Below are 15,715 nucleotides of genomic sequence, written 5' to 3'. Positions count from 1 at the left end.
CCAGTGCATATGGCTGCACTAATTTGAGGGTATATATGCACTATAAGGGCTCAAACCTCCCTGCATATCAAGGTGACACAAGCACTAAATCATATGATAAGACGTGGGGGACTCGAACCTCCCAATCATATGATAATAGTAAAAAGGGGGATTCAAACCACTCAATCATATAGACCCCTGCATCAGCAATTGTGGTTTCCAATATGGGTCCCTTGGGACCACCACTTTCACGACTCAGCTACACAACCCTTATTAGAGCCCAATTAAAATATTTATCACTCATTTCCGTTCATTGAACCATATTTCACATCAAGGCATATATTTTTGGTATTGTCATAATAACTACACTTGCAAGGTAACAACAACATTCCAAAACAATTACATCACTTGGGTGAATTCACAACCTCTTTGGTTCAATTATGCAATAGCTAGTGAAAACACAAAACCTATAAGGTTAATTCAAAATCATAATGCATTAGTTCAAGCACAATTCAAATTCTCACATTTCTCATAACTAAAATCAATTTCATAATATGGGGTTGGGGTCGTAGCCACTTCATAAGTCACATATTTTGGAAAATCAGAATTCCCTAGTTCATTTACCAAATCCATGCACCCATAAGTTCAAAACCATAATTAAAGCATGAATAATCATATAAAAACCATGGGAAAACATTGATCAACAATAAGCATTCAAGAACCCTCAACCGTTATTTCAAATCAACATAAATATCTCATGAACAATACTTTAAAACACATACTCTTTACAGATTACAATGAGAGAAGAGTAAGATGCTTGAGATACCCAAGATTACAGAAGGAATTGAGCCCTTGAGCCCTTGGATGACTTACTTTTTAAAAACCTTAAGTATGGTTGATTGAGAGAAATTGAGAGAGAGAAGAGTGTAATTATGTTAAGTTATGGTTGAGAATAAGGTCCCAAATAAGATTATAAGTCGTGGGTTGTTAGTGGTATAAGAGGGAATGCCAAAACTACCCTAGTTAAAAGTTGAAAAAATAACCCGTTAGTCGCCACGGGTGGCCTTACGACTCGTAGAGTCACCTTACGACTCAAACCATCCACTCATAACCAAACCAGACCCCCCCGGGCTCTTCACTATGGACCTTACGATTGGCACCTTATGTCTTGTAATGAGACACTATGACTCATAGGGTCAAGTCATAGTCTTAACAGTTTTAATAGAGTCACTATACTGGACACATTACGAAATACCCTCCTTAGGAGTATATACAACTCGTTAAGTCTAGCCGTTATCAAGTCAGTGACTTAGGCAAATCTTTCTAGGCTCATTACGACTGGGTCCTATAACCCATAAAGACACATTACGACTTGACAAGTGAGTCGTTGTCAGGGCAAAAAGCTTAGAACTCAGAAAATTTTCAAGGACCAAAAACTCGGGTTATTATATACTCCCTCCTTAGGATCATTCATCCTCGAGTGATAGGACACTGCATTTATTAGCACGATTTGAATCCACATACCCCCACTCTTACCTTTAACAAAGATAAGAAACCAAGATGCCAAGAAAATCACCATTTTTTTTAACAAAGTCATAAAATAAAGATGTTAAGGAATACACATACCCCAAGTATAATTACCTAGGACGGGAAACAAGAATGAATACTTGGACTTCATGTCCCCCTAGGCTTCCCAAGTAGCTTCCTCAACCTTTTGGTTCCTCCAAAGAACCTTTATCGAGGCCACGTCCTTAGTCCGCAACCAGCAAACTTACCGATCCAAAATCTCAACCAAGACCTCCTCATAGGACAAGAAATCTAAAATACCACCTCCTACAAAGGAACAACCATCGAAGGATCACCCACATATTTCCTCAATATCAAAACACGAAACACTGGATGAATGGAGCTAAAACTAGAAGGCAACTCAAATTCATATGCAACATTACCAACCTTCTTCAAACCAAGTACGGACTGATATAACGGGGACTGAGCTTTTTTTTTTTGCCAAACCGCATCACTTCCTTCATGGAGGGCACCTTTAAGAACACCCAATCACCAACACTGAAGTCCAACTCCCTTCACCTCACATTCATACCAAATTAAGGCTAAACAACTTATTCTCACCAACCTCAAACCACCTAATAGGAAACATACACCTCCTACCATATAAGGCCTCGAACAAAGCCATACCAATGCTAGAGTGATAACTATTATTGTAGGCGAATTGTATGAGAGGTAAGTGATTAACCCAATTACCACAAAAATCAAATACACAAGCTCAAAGCATATCTTCCAATACCTAAATTTTCCTTTTTGTTTGCCCATCCATTATGGATGGAAAGCGGTACTAAGGGTCACCTTAGTCCCCAAACCTCGCTGGAACGACCTCCAAAAGTGAGATGAGAACTGAGTACCTCGATCAGACATGATGGAGACTGGAGTACTATGCAACTTCATGATATCCTCAAGATTATGATACATTTTTGTCAAACCAGGATGAATAGTATAATACAACTCATAAGCTTCAACCAAAATTCTCCCTCACAACATATCAACATCGGGACACATATAATCTGCCTTAGTACCTCAAGATGCCATCACTACCAATCTCGAAAATCATCACTTAGTGTTTACCTATATCCTTTTTGATTTGTATCAAAACAGGATCCAACATTTGCTTCTCCTTCACTTCAGCACAAGAGATGAACTTGTCACCTCTTAAACAATCACACCATCATTTTCAGAATCTAGGAGACGAATTTCTAGATTTTCCAAATGGTGAATATCCTTCACCAAATCCCACTTCTCCTCATCCATATGAGACAAGATTCCCATGGACAACCTGATAAGAGCACTAGTAACTACGTTAGCTTTATCGAGATGATAGCGAAGACTCATGTCATTGTCATTGAGCAACTCAAGCCATCTTCTTTGATTGAGATTCAATTCTTTATGGGTGAACACATATTACAAACTCTTATGATCAGAATAAATATCAACATGGACCCCATACAAATAATGTAACCAGATCTTTAATGCAACACCACAACTAATATTTCCAAATCATGGGTCAAACTATTCTTTTCATGAACATTCAACTGTCTAGAAGCATAAGCAATCACCTTGTCTTGCTGTATCAACACACAACCCAGTACTACTTGGGATACATCACAATAGACAACAAAACTGTCAGTGCCCTCAGGCATAGTCAAGACCAGAGCCAAAGTCAACTTATCCTTCAGCTTCTCAAAACTACCTTTACAAGTATCAGACCACAAGAATTTCACATTCTTCTGAGTCAACTTAGTCAAAGGGAAACGATAGAAGAGAAACTCTCCACAAACCTTCTATAATAACTGGCTAAACCCAATAAGCTCCGAATATCGATTGGATTCATGGGTCTATGCCACTTCTTAACCATCGTGACCTTTTGTGGACCACCATGATCCTTTTACTAGAAACAACATATCCCAGATAAGTCACAATATTTAGCTAGAACTCACACTTAAAGTCGATAAAACTGACATGACATTAATTACTCCAAACTATAGGGGTTTCAAATACATACATTAGCTTGACTTACAAAATCAAAGTGGGACAAACCTGAAATTCAAGGGGGGTGAATTAAAATTTTTCTATGAGTCGACTACTGACTCCTCACAGTCGACTCGCCTATAGATCAGTGCACTTCACAAAAAAATATAGATTTAAAATAATTAAGCAAATAAACAACAGAGCATAAAGTAACAACACAAAGATTTATCCTAATTCGAAACACCAATGCGGTGCCTACTTCTAGTCTCCTTGGGTTTCAAAGTTTTCTTAGATAGTTCAATGTCGAGCTCGTGTACAATGATAGGAAACAACTCGAGTACAATGATAGGAAACAAGTTCTGAAGAGTTATTTTGCTCTTCAGATCTTGTGACACAGCTTCAGTTTATGTTACAAAGTTGACTCGATCATACTCTTCATATAACAATTGTAAAGTAAAAGTTACAAAGCCTCGTAAGACTAAGATTGAGACAGTTTTATTTTTCTCCTTGAAGTTATGTGACCCGTGTTCATCTTTAGTCTTCCTCTTTTATAGTCTTTTGCCACAATTTTCATAAGAAAACCCAAGATATTTCTTCCCAATCAAGGGTTTGAATTGATTTCTTGAAAGAGGCATGACACCATAATGTATGTCCATATCAGATATGTCCATACGTGGCATAATTTCCACAATTATACATGTCCATATTAGATATATCCATGTAATGATTGTGGCATTCCTTTCTTTATGTCCTGATTGATTTGGTCTACCATGATTCTGAGATTGTGATCCTTCTTCTATTTCCTAGATACTTGATTGATTTTCTTGCCATACTTGTTTGAATATTGTAATCTTTCTTTTCATGATTGAATGTTCTTCCATTTATGGATGTCGTGGTTCCCTTGCTTGCTTCCATGTTGAGATAGTCTTTTTGATCCTTCATATATTTGGATGAGATACCCTTCCATCTTCGATCTTTCAATATCCTTTTTCTTCTTTTACTTGTTCGTGGTGATTTCCATGATTTGTGGGACTGAGATTCCCCTTCATGTATTCTCATTGTGACTGATTTATTTAGATGTCATGGATTGTGAATTGATGTCTTTCCAACATTAGCAGTACTTAATATCCTGCAAAGATACACTTGTTAGTTTGTCATTATTAAAACAGACTTAGAAAGCTAACAAAACCTATCTAGGATTTGTTGTTATTACGTGTGGTTCTCTTGTGTTCGGGTCTCTTGTACAGGGAACACTTGTTCATACTCTTGGTCTTGGAAGTCTCGTCGATGTTCTTAAAATATTTTCTTTTCTTTATTTTGATCTTGTTATCGACAAGGGGTAAAATAATATTCACATCTAACAAATCCTGTTGCACACTCCATTCGGACTCTAGAGGGACAACATTAATTGATTTCGAGTATGCAAGGAGGCACATTTTAACTTTTTACATAATTGAAGAGTTCTCATAGATGCTCAAACCATAATCATCAACGTACTTTAATCATAAAGAGGTTGTTGTGTGAGTGCACGGTATTTCGACCAAGTCATGCTTTCTACAAGAACATGACTTTTTCGATAGGTTCACTTTGGCAGTAGAACTCGGGCCGAACATAGTTAATTAGTTGCTACCCTATTTACATTCTCCACATAGAAGGAGTTGCCCTCGCTCATATTGTCCCTTGTATTTTTTTCAATAGCAGACACCATTTTATTCTCCTTATAGTTTCGGACATATGCATGCCTCTTTCTATGCTTCTCACCAAACCTCATAGTAATCAAATGGAATATAGATGCCACAGTGTACTCTGTGACATCTATTAGTAGAGCATTGGGCGAATTGACAATATTTGTAGTCATAACATCATACCTATTGACGGAGAAATGTTCCCTGTTTCACTTCTCAAAATCAAGTTCATGCTCGAGGACAAAGGCTACCTCAGGACAATAGTTCTTGAAATTCACAAAATGATTGCTAAACTCTTCCAAAGAATATGCTCTTGCCCTATGGTAGAATAAATAAAGATAATCTTCAAATCGGTGATTTATCCAGATATTTTCACCAAAGTGTCTCATGCAAAAAATATGATGAGCATAGTTGTAAACCTTGGTAATGTCGTTGGCAATGCTTTTATGTATATTAGAGATAAAACACAAATCTGGTACACGACCGCTATAGATTTAAGTTTCTCAAAGAAGAACATCCAAGTTGAATTTTTTTCTTTGTCAATAACACAAAAGGCAACTAAAAAAACATGATTCTCTGTATCCTATGAAACCATTGTACTTACTATGTAAGTGAGTGCCATTGAATCCAATAACCTTTCGTATGTGGCAGAATCCCCTAATGCAAGCTCCTATTGCTAAAAAGTAGTACATGAACTTGCAATTATCTATGTTTAACTTGATGGAGTAGGTAGAATCAAAATTAAGAGTGTCGATCAGATAGAAAAAAGTTGGCAAGCAGGAATACCTGCACTCCAGTGTCCCTCAAATCATTTTCTTGGCAATCACACCTGCCATCCAATATTTTCAATAAATTAGACTACTGTGGAAGTCCTTGAAAACAATTCTCTAAATCTCTATAGTGTCTGGACCTTTGCCATTGTGATACAAATTAACACAAAGCGATACAATGACTTTTATCAAGATTTTCTTATGGCTGTGCGTGACATGTTCGATGCCACAAGTGTAATTGCCCCATATTTTTAGATATGAAATCTGCATTCATACTTCCTCACTTACAACATTGACGTACAATAAGGAGATATATATATATTTCACCTTGAAGTATTTACTACAACTCTTCAATGTAGCCTAATCAAAAGACTTCCTCGCTGACGCTTTGTTCAATAACATTTTTAGCTCATTCTTGCTGCTAAATATTTGTTCTATTTGGAAATTAGTTTCATAGGCGAAGGTGTAGTTACATTCTGATCTTGATCCGTACTCCCCTTGCTCTTCTTAAAATAATTCAGGATCTTTTAGTTTCATTGGATGATATTTCATATCCATTGGATAATCTTCCAAATTCATTGAATGATCACCTAAACTCTCATCTTCAATTAAATCATCATTATTGATTGTAGGGTGTGATGGCACAGGAATCAGGGACCTCAGATGATATTTATCCTCAATTTTAGTCTAGATTAATTGTCAACGACATCCAACATGAACAAAGACACCTGCCTATCATTCTTTATGAATGTGAGATGTATTTCCTCCCTCCCACATTAGATAACTAATCACAATGTTGCCTGGCTCGCATTCTAATTCTTCTCTTTTAATTGCGCTTCAAACCATGCTGTCGTATGAACCACTGCGACATAACAGATGTATAATGTCACCTTACTAGATGATTTCTAATTCCAACATTTGGGAGTCTCCTCCCACAACCTTATAATCACGACTGGCAATAATTACTTCAGCTACTACCATTATAGACCAGACTGATCTATCCTTGATTATGGTATCAGTTTATAATTGGTCGATGATTGGTATAAAAACCTCCATATAAAAATGTGAATAAATGAGATTGGGTATAATCGATGCTCTGCTAGCTCTGGTATAGAAAAATGTATTTGTAGGGCTTCTAAACTACTAGAATCTATCTACTAACAAGGTATTGAGTGGATTTTGAAGGCTTTTCAAGCTAGTAAAAATTGTGAAAAAGTATTTTTTTTTATATTTTTTATAAAAATAGAATAACCACGGAGGAAATGAGCAAGAATAGAGATTTTTAGTTGTGAGGAGGAAGAGTTAGCCGAAATAGTCGTTGGAATTGGGAAAAGTAGATGAAAATGGGAAATTTTTTGGTTGCTTCTTGGATAAATTTTTTAAAAATAAAAGTAAAAATTTTAAAAATGATGGAAAATAGTATATGTTCATTGGATGAGGTGGGGGACTAAAGTATAATGTTAAAGACTTGTATCCTAGTTTTGGATTGTTAGGAAGTCAAATGAATGACATCATAAATGATGTCTAAACACTACATTTTTCCAAACCCGTTTCTAAATATTACATTATGTTTTGAAAGTGGATATTGGGACAAATCTTAGCATCAAGATTCTAGACAAAAAATTAGACATCTCAACCAAACATAAGTCCTAGCATTTTTCTTCGATTCTTAATCTTTCTCATACGCCTTAGAGTACAATTTCTAGTACAAAACTCCAAGTTCTACCTAATGCTTTGCAGACACAAACTCTAGTGGGATTTTTTGGTCAATTGACCTCTAATCTACTGAAATTTCATCCATGAACCATGGTTCAATTGCCACTACTGCTGCTAATTACTCGCGAAAAAATATCCTTAAGATTATTGTAACTTACGGAACATACTCTATCACGAACACTTGTTGGGAATTCTCGTAGCTTGAGGCATGGTGCACACTTTCCTTAAGATATTTCACCTGGTCCAGGTGTATCACTTAGGTTACAAAAAATCTCTTTTAATTCTAAACTAGGAACCAAAATTTGACAAAGATTTAATAAAGAAGAAAGCCCATCATAAAATATGGGGGAAGAAACATGTTAAATGGGGAAGAAACATTTTAAACCACACCTCTTTCGAAAGAACAGGAGTTCAAAGTAGAATAGGTGAAAGACTATATCCTTGAAATGGTTATAGAACTTTCAATGTTAATAATAATAATTGATAAGATTAATAGCAAGAATTAAGAGTAATCAATGAAATTAAGGCAATGGATGTCAATTGATGAAAATAAGAATTAAACGTTATTGGGCAACAACTTTTGACCAAAAATAAATGTTGGGCAATAATAATTTACTGAAAAGATTTAACTTGTTTAATATAAATCTTAATATCATCACAAAATGAAAAATTATTCAAGAAATAATGATATTCTTTTTAAAATATCCAATGCTAATAAGTAAGCCGATAATGATATTCTAGGATGAGGACCTTGAACCTTAAGACATTTATATCGTCTGTTAATGAAAAACCAAAAAACTCAAGCCACAAATAAAAGTAACAACATTCAAGAGTATTTCATTTTATTCCAACAATGGTCTCTCAACAATGACTCTCTCTTCCTCTTACTTTGTCGGAAACGCAGTGAAACTCTCACTATCTTCCTCTAAAATCACTGGAAATGGAAAGGTCACTATGTGTTGGAAACCTTATTCATGGCTAAATAGGGCAATATACATCAGTTTTATTTATTCAATGATTCAATAAATATGTTCTAATAATGCTATATTTTCTTCATTAGACCAGAGTGGTTCACCCGTTCCATTCACCTGTTTCACTGAACTCATCTGCTGCAACCTCAAAATTATTCCCTGATGGACTACATAGCTTGGGAATGATTTAATGATGATGATTTCATCCAGATTCAGCATATCATTATACATATTATTTTTTGCACATATTTTTTTATTCCTTTTGTACACCCTAAGGTAAATCTTTTGTTTCCTACCTTATTTAGAAGTCTTTTGTTTCCTACTTTATTTAGAAGATTATTCCTTAGTTTCCTACCTTATTTAGAAGTGTATCCCTTAGTTATTTTGCATCTTATTTTGGAGTCTTTAATTTGATTCTTTACTTGTATATATAGGATATTGTACAAAGTTAAAAAATCAATCAATAAAAGGAGAAAAAATTTCCGCAAATTCTTTCTTTCTTTTCCACAATTTATTTAATTTTTTTTCAATTTTACATGATATCAGAGCAAGGTTGATTCAATCATCTTGTATCAAGTTCTCATCATCTCTAATTCTCATTCTTTCTTATTCAATCCTCTTGTCTCAAATTTTTCATCATGTTCAATATCCAAAATAATGTAATTTGTGCTTACAGTAAGAAATTAAGCCATACAGTGAATAAATGTTATAAAATTTATGGGTTTCTTGCTAATTTCAAATTTACAAAGCAGAGAAAATCTTAAGAAAAAATTCAAGTCAACAACAATTTCGAAACTATTAAGGAATAGGTTGGCAGAAGTGTTCCAAACACCAGGTTCTTGACTCAAAATGTTGTAGAACGACTGTTGGGGCTTCTTCAGCAATTGAATATTATAAAATAAGGTAAAAATACTCAAGTTTATACTAACGTGAAGGTTACAGGTAAAGCTAAGTTTTTCAATTCTTATGCATACCTACTGAACATTGACAATAATTCTTGGATATTAGATAGTGGAGCTGCTCAACATCTGACTCATGATAAATCAATTCTTTCAAAGGCTTTACCTAGTGCATTCATGGTGAATCTTCCTAATTTATACAATGTAAGGGTAAATCATTCAAGAACAGTTTGTGCATTACAAAATCTTGTTTTAGAGAATGTTTTATATATACCTTCTTTCAAGTACAATCTCTTGTCTGCATAAAAATTATGTAGACAACTCAATAATTATGTGCTATTCACTCCTACTTCTTGTTTTATATTTCAGGGCTCTTCTCTGAAGGGCCCATTGGAAATTGATAGAGAAAAAAGAGGACTTTACATACTTAAGTCAACCTAATCAGATAATCTTCCAAATGCTCAATTTAATAAAACCTTAAGCCCTAGTTTAGGTTCTAATTCAGTTTTTCATTCATGTTTTGCCTTGTTTGATTCCAAAATATAGGAAAAATTATGGCATATGCCATTGAATAATATGAAAAATGTTCCTTTTTATTCAATCTTTTCTTGTTAAAATTTTGACACTCCATGTGTGATTTTTTCAATGTCAAGAAAAACCAAACTACCTTTTTCAACAAGCAACATCTCAACAAAAAATATTTTTGAGTTGATATATACTGACACTTGGGGACCATATAAATAACCAACTCATGATGGGTATAAATTATTTCTTACCATTGTTGATGATTTTAGTAAAGAAACATAGACTTTTCTACTAAGCAATAAATCAAATGCTTTCACAGTCCTCAAATCTTCCTTAGCTATGGTTGAAAGACAATTTCAAACCAAGGTCAAAATAGTAAGATCTGACAATGCACTTGAGTTAGGAAGTGACACAACACAGTCAAAATATTTTATTTCTAAAGGGATTTAACATCAAACCTCATGTGTGTCTACTCCACAACAAAACAGTGTGGTTGAAAGAAAACATAAGCATTTGCTAGAAACATCTAGGTCTTTTTTGTATCAATCACATCTACCCATTCAATGATAGGGTGAATATCTTTTGAATGCAACATGTCTAATCAATAGACTTCCTTCCAAAATCCTTAATGGTAAAACTCTTTTTGAAGTCCTTTTCAAGACCATACCTAACTATTCGAATCTCAAATGTTTTGGATGTTTATGTTTTGTTTCTACTCTATCCTCTCAAAGGTCTAAGTTGACACTAAGGACCACTTCTTGTGTTTTTTTAGGATATCCATTTGGAAAGAAAGGTTATAAAATTTGGTTCTTAATACTAAGAAAATCATAGTTTCTAGAGATGTTGTGTTTCATGAAAATATCTTTCCTTTTGCTTCTTCTAAATCTAATGATTCCTACTTTATTGTTCATGAATCAATCCTAACTGTTGATCCTGATAATAATGTAAATGATAATAAAAGAATCCCATCTCCCTCAGTTATCACTTATATTTTACCTCTTGCATCTACCGCTGTGGACCAGGTCTAACCTCCTGTTCCTTCTACTGTCACAAACCAAGTACAATCGCATATTCCTTTGCTGTTATGGACCAGGTACATCCTCCTGCCTCTTCTGCTGCCATGGATCAGGTACATCCTCCTGTTCCTTCCACCAATAATATTTTCTCACTTAGAAGATCAACTCAAGAACACAAAATTCAAAATTAATAATGATCTAGAAGATTGTATTTACAATTCTGTACACCTAGCTAATGTTATCTCTTCTTATTTTTCATCTCCTATTTGTCCAACCTCTCTTTCTGTCATAAATCTATCTTCCAATAATCAACATAGGCTAAATTACTTATCTAACATTCTAGAACCTGTCAATTATAATCAAGATTTATTGCATAAGGGTTGGAAAAAATCTATGGAAAAATAACTTCAAGCTCTTAAGTGGAGCAACACTTAGGATGTGGTCCAACTTCCCCTAGGTAAAATGGCTTTACCTTATAAGTGGGTTTAAAAAGTCAAACAACATAGATAGTGAAGGCAACATTTAAAGGTTAAAAGCTATGTGAGCAGAGGAGACATTCAAAGGGAAGGTATTGATTTTAATGAGACTATTTCTCTTGTTGTCAAAATAACTACTATTTGATGTCTTCTAGCTACAACTTTCAAAAAAGGTTGGGGGATCTATCAATTGTATGTTAATAATGCAATGTTACATGGAGATATCCATGAGAAATTCTATATGAAGTTCCCTGATAGAGCAGTACCACCATCACCATCATATGTTTGCAAGCGTAAGAAGTCCATATAAGGACTTCGTCAGGCCTCTAGGAAATGGTATTCAAAGATCATGGCTGCTCTTAATTTTAAAGAATTCACTCATTCTCTTAATTATTATTCTCTAGTTGTGAAGAAATTTGACTCACCTATTTCAATAGTAGCAGCATATATGGATGACATTCTTTTAACAAGTAATGGCAATGCAGAGTTGCATGCATTGAAATTATTATACATGAGGAGTTTAGAATAAAGGATTTGGGAGATTTATATTTTTTCATAGTTATGAAGGTATTGAGAGAATCTCATGGTCTCATACTTTCACAACGAAAGTTCACAGTTGATCTCCTAAAGGAATTTGATGTCACATATATGTCACCTATTTCATCTCCTATTGATCCAACAGTAAAGCTAAGTTTAAATGATGGATATGCTATTATGAATCCCATTGTATATAAATACCTCCTTAGTAAGTTGAATTATCTTACTCATACAAGACCAAATCATGCCTTCACAGTTCAACACCTTAGCCAATTCATGCACGATCCTTGTCTGCTCATCTCACTGCCGCATTACGTGTTCTTCATTACTTGTCCAAGGATCCAGGTTTAGGACTCTTTCTCAATGCCTTTTCTTCTTTAGAGTTTCTTGACTTTTATGATTCGGATTGGGGAATATGTCCAAATTCAAGAAAATCCATTAGTGGATTTTATATATCACTTGGGGGCTCTCAAATCTCTTAGAATCCAAAGAAGCAAACATCTATTTATCTTAGCTCCGCCGAGGTTGAGTATCATTCTATGAGGCGCGTGGTTGCCGAGCTCACGTGGTTAGTTCTTCTCTTCTAAGATCTCTCTATTCGAATATCATTACACGTGCCTCTTCATTTGGATAGTCAGGCAGCAATACAGTGCTAAGAATATCGTGTTTTATGAAAGAATGAAGCATGTTAAGATTGATTGTCATTTTTTCGGCAAAAGTTTTTAGATGGATTTATTTCACTTTTATTTGTTCCATCTTCCTCTCAATTAGATGATCTATTCACAAAGTCACTCACTGGTCCTCTTCATTACAGTGTTTTGGGCAAGTTGGGTATTCGTTCGTCCCCTCCAACTTGAGGAGGGGGTGTTGGAATAATGCTGTATTTTCTTTATTGGATCGGGTTAGTTCATCTGTTCCATTCACCTATTTCACTGCACTCGTCTGCTGCAGCCTCAACATTATTCAGTGATGGACTATATGGATTGGGAATGATTTAATGATGATGATTTTGTCCGAATTCAGCATATCATTGTACATATTATTTTACGCACCTATTATTTTATTCCTTTTGTACACCCTAGGGTAAATCTTTTGTTTGCTACCTTATTTAGAAGTCTTTTGTTTCCTACTTTATTTAGAATATTATCCACTTAGTTTCCTACTTTATTTAGAAGTGTATCCCTTAGTTATTTTATACTTTATTTAGGAGTCTTTAATTTGATTCTTTACTTGTATATATAGGATATTGTACAAAGTTAAATGATCAATCAAGAAAAGGAGAAGAAATTTTCTGCAAATTCTTTGTCTTTGTTTTCTGCAATTTATTCAATTTCTTTCAATTCTTATATATTAGAATATTGTTGTATCTATTCATTGGACAAGGTTAATTCACCTGTTTAACTCACTATATATTCATCTATTACAGTGCAAAGCTTGATTCACCTATTTCAAAATATTTTGTTTTTAAAGGGATTCAACATCAAACCTCATGTGTGTCTATTCCACAATAAAATAGTGTGGTTGATAAAAAACATAGGCATTTACTGAAAACATCCAGGACTCTTTTGTACCAATCACATCTACCCATTAGTATTGGGGTGAATATCTTTTGACTGCAACGTATCTCATCAAGAGATTTTCTTCAAAAAATCTTAATGGTATCAGAGCAAGGTTTCGATCCTTTTATCATTTTATGTCAATTTTCATGTTTTTCTTAATTTTAAAAATATTTTTCAACTTTTTGATTCACAATATTTGGAACATGTCTACTGACATGATTCATTCATGGCGACTGCACTCGCTAACCCCATCAATTATCAAAATCATCAATCCTTTCTCCTTTCAATTTTTTTAATATGGGGTTTGATTCATTGTGGTTATATTTTCTACTTTTACAATCTCATTTTTTTGGGATTTTCTTTTGTTAGATTGCGTTTTTAATCATTTTATTTTTTTTGGCGTCTGAAGTTTTCTTAAGGATCCTAGTAAAAATCCCTAATCCTATTGATGTTCACTCACCAATTAATCTTCTTAAGGGTCCTGGTAAAAATCCCTGATCCCGTTCATCTTTACTCATCAATTCATAAAAAAAAACATAATCCTTCTTTATTTTTCTATTGTTTCTCAAAATATCTCATTTTTAATTATTGGTGGTATTTTTTTAAAGAATCAAAATCATCAATCACCAAAACCACCAGTATCAAAATCATCAACCAAAATCAAGATTTTTTTTTTAAAAAAAAAAAATCTTATTTTGGTGTCACTCTCAAATTAACTAATTTTATCCTTCATTGGACCTTTCATTCAAATAATACTTTTTACTCTCAATTATGTCAATGACTTAATCCTTTAATTTTCTATACCCGTTGTGACATTTTTTTATTTTTTCAAGATTTTCATCATCAAGAATCACTCCTTTTGACATCATTTTTCAATTATTTATATCAAATCACATCAGTAGACTTACCTAATGATACCATTGGACCAACTGCTTCACTCATTCATATGCATGGTTGATATTAAATTTTTTTTTTTTTGTTTGGCTGTATTCATCACAAAGTTCAACTCTTTTCTTACCGGTCCTTTTTATCATAATATACTATGCAAGTTGGGGGTTCTTTTCTTTCGTACCCTCCAACTTGAGGGGGGATATTGGAATATTGTTGTATCTGTTAATTGGATTAGGTTGGTTCACCTGTTTCATCTAATTGATATTCATCTGCTGTAGTGAATTACTTGTGTCAGCCTCAATATTATCAACCTCAACATATTAATTTCATCCCATATTCAGAAAATCTTTGTACATATTATTTATTTCCTTTTGTATACTTTAGGTAAATCTTTTGTATCCTTATTTAGGAGTGTATCGCTTTATTATTTTGTACCTTGTTTAGGAGTGTATCCTACCTTATTTAGGAGTGTATCACTTCTTTATTTTGTATCTTATTTAGAATTCTACCTTATTTAGATGATTAACTACTTGTATAAGTAGGACATTGTATCTCAATTATATCGATCAATTGAATACATTTATTTCACTCATCCAAATTCAATTGTTCATTCAATTTTCAACATTTTTTACAATCTTCTTAAATTTTTCAACATGGCTATTGAAAAACTTCTTTTAATTATCCTAATATTTATTTAATTCAATTATTCTTTCAATTCTCGTTCACTTTTTCCGCATTCTCTCTTCAAAACTTCTTTTAAATTTTCTATATGGTATCAGAACAAGGTTTCGATCCTTGCATTATTTTGTGTCAATTTTCATGTTTTTTGTTTGAAAAACACTTCTCAACTTTTTGATTTATTATGTTTGGAACATGTCAACTGACATGGTTTTGTTTATGGCGACTGTACTCATCACTCTCTCTCATTATTATCATCATCATCATCTTGGTAGAATTCAAGATGAAACAAATATGCTACCAAATCGTTCATCTTGGTAGTGTTCACAATGTATGGAACAAGTATATTGACTTGGTCCTTTCACTGCACTTATGAATCTCATAAATTACCAAAATAATCATCAATCCCATCTTTTATAATCTGAGATTTTATTCATTGTGGTTATATTTTCTCCTTTTACAATCCCATTTTTAAT

The 15,715-nt window shown here is 33.8% G+C and overlaps 1 pseudogene; it reads left to right on the top strand.

The window, feature by feature from the left end:
• LOC107861421 overlaps positions 1 to 15,715 on the top strand; it is a 48,112-nt pseudogene that overhangs the window by 9,445 nt on the left and 22,952 nt on the right.

The sequence above is a fragment of the Capsicum annuum genome, chromosome 1 (assembly GCF_002878395.1).
Source record: "Capsicum annuum cultivar UCD-10X-F1 chromosome 1, UCD10Xv1.1, whole genome shotgun sequence".
Taxonomy (NCBI): domain Eukaryota; kingdom Viridiplantae; phylum Streptophyta; class Magnoliopsida; order Solanales; family Solanaceae; genus Capsicum; species Capsicum annuum.
The sequence above is the reverse complement of the archived record's forward strand: the minus strand, read 5'-3'. Positions and strand labels throughout refer to the sequence as shown.